At 36.9% G+C, this 7,411-nt stretch overlaps 1 pseudogene; it reads left to right on the top strand.

Annotated features, from left to right (window-relative positions):
* The window catches only part of LOC101582809, a 6,377-nt pseudogene extending 566 nt beyond the window's left edge, over nt 1–5,811 (top strand).
* The last annotated feature ends 1,600 nt before the right edge of the window (nt 5,812–7,411 follow it).

Here is a 7,411-nt window from a genome sequence, read left to right as displayed (position 1 = left end):
ATATATATATATATATTTTATTTTATATATATATTTAACCTGAAACCCTGTACCGCAGTTTGTAGATCCTTTGTGAATGTCAGCCATGTGGATGAGTCATGGCCATTGCTTGACCAATTTGCTCTTTGTGAAAACCTGAGAATGTTTTCTCTCCGTGTGATTCTCTGTAGGCACACTCTACACCAGCAATCACATTCTTCTGTGGCCCCATAATCTCCTTGATCAGAAAATTTGGGACACAACTGAGTTATATAATGTTACAGTACAGGTTCTCCTATGTTCTGAGTCTTCACTGACTTTGAAAGGCTAGGCAGGCACTTTGTTAAGGTATCTTGCTGGCTCTAATATAAAATATTTTGAAAATGCTATAAATAAAATTCAGGAATGACAGCTGTGAAACATTAAGAGGAAATTCCCATGTATTTGAGTGATTTCTTATATATTACTTCAAAGTAATTTTTTAGGCATTGAGTTATCCTTTAATGCAGTATAAAATATGTACTTAGCCAAGCTTGCACCACTATCTGCAGTAAGCATCCTATAAAATAGGCTCAATGGTCCCACTACATGGAGATTACACGTTCGTGTAATTCCCTCCAATTCATTGTGGGCTACACCTAGTATCTGATTCCTAACCAACAGAATGAGGCAAAAGTCATTGGCTGTCACTTGTTTCTTTTGTTTTGTTGGAACTGGGGGTTGAACTCAGGCCCCTGTGCTTGACAGACAAGCACTTATTCTACTGAGCCATCTCCCCTACTGTCACTTGTAAGATTAGAATAAGATCATGACTGTCTTGTTTACTTTGTGTCACTTTTCACTCTAGAAGAGGCAAAGTGCCATGTTGAAAGCTGTCCAATGGAAAGGTCTGTGTGACAAGGACCAGTAGTCTCTAGCTAATAATCAGTGAAGGCCTGAGAGTGTCAGCAGCCATATAAGTGACCTTGGAGAAGCTTTGCTGAAGTTTCTAAGGACCATATGTGTGAATGTAGTAGTAGGTCCTCTCCTTTCATCTTTGGTTGCTACCTTACTTGAAGCATTTTGGGAGACTTTGATTAAAGGAAACTGAATTGTGATATTTAGATGTTGTGAGAAAACACATGATTATGTCTTCAAATTATTAATGTTGAAGAAAGTTACTATACAAAAATAGAGTTCAACACAATACCTATAAAATGTAATCTCCTTTTTTATTAATTGTATTATCATTGACTCATTAAGCCTAAGCATTAATTATTAGTTTTGTCAACAGACCATGTGTTCTAATACAGGGGCTCTCTTTGCTTTACCATTTTTAAAAGTCAACTTTAATATCTGTTAGATCATTTTTCTTTTGCATAATTTCTAGAGTAAATTCATTGAGCTTTATAAATATAGTTTGAATTTGATTTGGAATACATTCAATTTATTGATGTATTTGTAAATATGTGTATATGTAGATTTATTTATTTATTTATTTATTTATTTATTTATTTTTGGTGGTACCATGGATTGAACTGAGGACCTTGTGCTTGTCAGGCAAACACTTATTCTACTAAGCTATCTCCCTGGCCCTATATCTCTTATATATTTGAATATACATGTTTACTGCAATAGAAGTTGTACACATTTGTTATTAAGTTAATTCTTAGATAATGCACATACTTTATAGTTGCATTTTTCCAACTTGGAAAAATACTATTACATTTTGGGGGTTAATTTTAATATTTTGCAAGTTTACCAACTCCTCTTATAGTCATCTATTTATTCAGAATAAAGTAGGATCAATACTTTGTTGATTTTCTCATTTTCTATAATTCTTATATAATAGCAAATTTTATTTATTTTTAAGACTCCAGTGGATATCTGAAAATACAGCTTTCCAGAATTTAGATGTACTCTATGATTATCCCTTTTATATATACCTACGGTCAAGTTTAATTTGTAAATCAGGAACATTATGTGATTAACAATATTACTACAATGCAATAGTTATGGTAATATACCTAAATAAAAATTATATCAATGTAGTATCAGTTAGCCTTAATCGGTGTATAGAGAAAAAGAAAGTAAAATAAAAAAAATAAAAAAAAGTCTTTATTTCAGGAGTGCAGAGAACTACAGAAAGGAGAGGAGAGATGTGGAGCTTTCAGGGGATGGTGGGGGTCAAGGTTGGGAGGAAGACAAAGGTATATAGGGCCAGGATAGAGCTAGGATTTGGGAAAAGTCTCTGTGACATGGCAGACAGTGATTGGACAGGAGGCAGGAGCAAGAAAACAGGATATTGTGAGAAGGAAGTAGGAATTTGTAATTTGACTAAGGAGGCGGAAGGAGGAGCATACCTTCAGTGGCCTGTGCCATATTGGCTTCCCGCCATGATAACCTAGCAGAATTTTTATTAAGGGAGAGAAAAACCTATTAGTATTACTTTCAAAATGTCTTATCATACGGGTAAGCATTTTAACCTTGGAAATTTTTCATGAATAGAACATTGTTCAATCTTAATAACCTCAGGTATTTTTTAAAACTTAAATTGAGAATTTTCACTTTACAACTTAAAGGCTGTGATTCAATTTTTCTTTTTGTATATTAAATTGCCACACACAGGGGTAAGCTCAGGAACTGCAGCATGGTGCAACCTTTTCTAGTACCACTCTGCAAGGAGCCAGTCTGAAGCCAACATGTCCACAGAAACAACAACAAGCTGCCTGGCAACCTGCCACAGTTACAGAATCTGATCAAGTGGGACCTGCCAGCCTCTGTTGAGGAGTTTCTCCAGCAGTATAATCACTGTCAATCCAATGTGGAGATTTTCAATTTACAACCAAATAAATCCAGCATAGAACTGGCAGAGCTGATAATGTTAATGACTCAGATTGGTCACTGTCCTCCAGACTTTCTGACTACCTTTCCTCAAGAGCTCAAAGATCTTCTTTCCTACAATCAACTGTCTCAGATCCAGATTTTCCAGTGACATGTTAAAGCTTTGATCTTACTGAGAAATAAGAATGTCATCAGTCCATCAAGTCTGCTGGAGCTGTTCTTTGAACTGCTGCATTACCATGATAAACTTCTGTGGAAAACATTATACTCTCATACAGTGACTGATACTAAGAATATAAATGCAAAACATAAGAACAATGAAAAATAAAAAGAACAATGAAGTATACATACAGAATTCCATGTGCATCATGCTGAGAGACAGCAATGCAATTGCAGCCAAGATGTTTTTGAACGTGATGATTGAGCACTACAGAAGGAACATCTGCAATGGTGCCCAAACTGTCAATGTTGTCATGACTACCTGCTTATTCAAGGTCATCAAGATATTGATTACCACTCTGACATTTTTTCTTGGGAAAGAGGAAGATGAGAAAAAAAGATAATGATGCTGAATCTGAGGATGAAGGACCCACAGCAAGAGACCTGCTCATGCAATATGCCACAGGTTAGAAGAGCTTCAAAAAGAAGTTGGAAAAGGCAATGAAAGCACTCAAGAAACAAAAGAAGAAAAAGCCTGAAGTATTTAACTTTTCAGCTATTCACTTAATACATGATCCCCAAGATTTTGCAGAAAAACCACTCAAGCAGCTAGAGAACTCTAAGGAGACTTTTGAAGTGAAGATGATGCTTATAAATCTCACCTCCAGATTGGTGGGAATCTGTGAGATTTTTCTCTTTAATTTCTACCCTTTTCTCCAAAGATTTCTGCAGACCCAACAGAGAGATGTAACAAAGATCCTTCTGTTTTCTGCTCCAGGCTCTCACCACCTTTTATCTCTGGAGATCATTCAGTCATTGCTCATGACTGTGGCTAATAATTTTTTGACTGACAAGATCTCTGGGGAACTCATGACTGTAGACATCAATGCTATAAAACAAACAATGGCTCAATGTCCTTTAGCCATGACTGAGAAACTTCTCCAAGATCTATCTTAGTATAAGATGCACAAAGATACGAGTGTAATGATGTCTGCTAGAACTTTGATCCAGCTCTTCCAGACCCTGAATCCTCAGATGTTACAGAAAAAATTATGGGCTAAACCTACAGAAGATTCTGTAGAAGCAAGAGCACAAGAATATGGTGAATTAGAATCTAAAGATTACACACCAGAAGCAGAGGTTCTAAAAACTGAGAAAGAAGAGGGTGTTGAAAATGATGAAGATGGGAAAGCAGGATCTCAAGGACTAACTAATCAAGAGAGGGAAAGGTGATGAGCTAGGAAACATGACAATGTTAAGCCATGCAGTTATATGTAAAAGATGAGCAAGGCAATGATCCGGAGAATATTCAGAAGATTCTTTAATCTAGCAGTTAATTGGAAAGATTCTCACCCTGACTAACTATATATACTGATACCTGTGAACTAAGCTACTGCACTGAAGATGGTAATTTGTAATAGTGGTTTCATGTTGGTAGTGCCTGTCATTGTGGTATTCTGAATATGGGCGGCTTGTCATGACATGCCAGTTACTGCTAAGATGTCTCTCGGGTAGGTGGATGTTCAAGAAGAAGGGGATGGTGAATGAAAGCAAGAGACAGGAAAAGGAATATTGTGGGACTGTCCTGCTTCAAGGTTGTATATGGTGAGATTTTTGGACTTATATGCAGACATGAGAAGCATAGAATTCTTTATCCTATTTTTAAAATATAATCTAATTTTAAAATGTTTTTTATCATATTATGTAGGGACTTAAAGTTCAACATATCAATACTTGAGGAAAAATACCTGTTCCTTATTATGCCTAAGATGTTTGAAACGCATTGAGATAGTGAGGTTAAGCTTGATAGCCTAAATCGTTTGATAATAACAATAAGCTTGTCTTCTGGATGGTTAACAACCTAAGTTTGCAGACCAAAATTAGAGAAAAAGGAGGGCTACAAGGAAAGCCAACATTTTGGCCCTAGTCTTCTAAGGTCAATTAAGACTCAGGACATATGAGAACTTGTACTGTAACGTCATGTACCTCGGTAGTGTCCCAAATTTTCTGATCAAGAAGATTATGGGGCCAAAGAGGAAAGTGATCGATGACATAGAGTGTGCCTAAGGAGAGTCACATGGGGAGAAGACACTCTCTCAGGCTTTCACAGAGAGCACATTGGCCAAGCAATGGCCGTGACTCATGCACATCACTGCACTGACAAAGGTTCTACAATCTGAGGTACAGGATCGCAGGATAAATCCTGAGGGCATTTCACTGACCTTCTCAGACCAAAAAGCTACAACTCTTGTTGCATAGGTCCTGCTTTACCTTGGTCTTAACCATCCCGTAGAAAAGTATGAAGACGAAATATAGGAAATAAAGCCATGCTGTTAAGTTGAGCTGTGGGGGACTCAGGTCAATAATTTCTGACATTGCCAGTTAAACAGAAGACCCAATGCTATTATGGACCACTGGACTCTTTTAGAATATTTTGTGAGTTTACACACCTATAATATTCAATAACGGAACTTAGAAAAAATGGGGTATGCCTATGAATGTCCATTTTGTATCTGTGTATTCAAAATGGTTGGGATAGATATATAGTTGCATTCTCTTAATGAATAGAATGATTTGTTCTAATGGTGTTTGTAAATAGGATCACAAGTCCACATGTTGTACAGCAATTAACCACTAAGAAGAATATATGCAGTGTATTATTTGTTGAAACTGTACTTCCGATTTGATTTGAAACTGTCTCATTGCTATCTGTTTATCAATAAAACTTTGAAAAAAAAAAGAAAATGATGAAGATGGGTGGGAAAGTACCAGTCTCAGTGAAGAGGAGGAGACTGATGGTGATTGGTGGATGTACACCACTTTTCTAATGAAGAACAGCAAGAGATCTGAAAATCTGTATGACCCAAATGAGGAAAGAGCTCTCAGCCACCCAGGGAAAGCCCAAAGGAAGAAATACAATGAAATGCAGTGATGAACTACCTTCTCTTCGGGACATTGAGCACCTCCATTAAAAGCCTAAGTCTGGCAAGGAGACATGACTAGCAACTGCAATGGCTGGAAAGGCAGACGGAAAGGAGTTTTTGAGGAAGAAAGCCAAAATGAATCCATTTTCCAGTTCCACAAACAAAGAGAAGGAAAAAACAGAAGAACTTTATGATGATGCCGTTCAACCAGAATGTTCAGTCCAAAACTAAGTGGTCCTTCTGAGAGAAGCAGCTGGCCCTACAAAATGTACTTTTAATAAGGAGGAAAGGAATGAAATAACTTTCAAGCAAGTTTTCCATTCCAAGGAGAATGCTAAATTTGTGCAGTTACTCCAAAAATTAGTAAATGTCTGGTATTTATTTACAATAAAGTGTCCCAAAAGAAGGGCTAGTGAGATAGCTCAGAGGACTAAGCATCTGTTTAGGCAAGTTCAGGGGACAGGCTGGATTCCTGGCACCACTTGTAGCACTGTCCCCGCCACCCAGGTGCACTGAGCTGGCAACCAAGTCTGGGCATGGTGGCGCACCCCTGTAGTCCCAGAGCTGGAGGATCACTACAATTCCGAACTGCGTAGTGAGACTTTGCACAAAATACAGAAAACAAAAACAAAACAAAACAAAACAAAACAAAAACCCAAAACAAAACAAAACAAAACAAAAAAACAGCAAAAAACAAGCAAACAAAAAAACTCCCCAAATAAACAAAAAGTCCCCAAAGCACTAAATTGTGAAACCATAGTACATTAGGTAGCAGTTTGTTGTTTTTATTTTGTGATGGGTAGAAGTGGTAATCTTTGACATGTAAATAGTGAGATGAAATAATTTTATTTCAGCACTCATGCATTTTAACATCGAGTGCCTACTAATCGCCACCGTAGATATAAACTTGAATGAGCCATATTCCCTTCACTCAAGGAGTTGGCCAGGCAGGGGATGTGTATGTGTGTTCACAGGGCAGTGTAAATTGTTCTTTGGTGGAAGTAGGTCTGCCTGGAGTCCCTATGGGAGCACTGGGGTTGCCGACTAACTCTACAAGAAGATGAGTTAACCGTTCTTTTAAAACAGAATATGCTAGAAAAGTAAGAGGCACCTGTAAATAGGCATGCCTGCTGAAAACAGCTCTCTGCTGTACAGATTTTGCATAGATAACTTAGCTCTTTTAATCCACATTATTTCAGTATTTATTTTCAATACTATGTAAATGCTTTTTGGGTAGAGCATCACTTTTAAAATTGCTGTAGATATAAACAGCAATTTTGAAATGTCTTTAGTTCATCATTGAGCTGCCTACACTTTTATATTGGTTTCCTTAGTCTCCATTGACTTCGTGTGGCATTTTTAGCCATTTTTTGTTTTGTCCTCAATAAAACATTTCTGAAGTCCAAACATAAATAAATAAATAGCCAAAATAACTACTATTATGGTTTGGTTCTACTTTTAACAAGTTATAGAAGTTCCTATATGTTTTTTTTTAGATTGTATGCAGTTTTAAATTTATTAGTAGG

The sequence above is a fragment of the Octodon degus genome, unplaced genomic scaffold (assembly GCF_000260255.1).
Source record: "Octodon degus isolate 3935 unplaced genomic scaffold, OctDeg1.0 scaffold00187, whole genome shotgun sequence".
Classification (NCBI taxonomy): Eukaryota; Metazoa; Chordata; class Mammalia; order Rodentia; family Octodontidae; genus Octodon; species Octodon degus.
The sequence above is the reverse complement of the archived record's forward strand: the minus strand, read 5'-3'. Positions and strand labels throughout refer to the sequence as shown.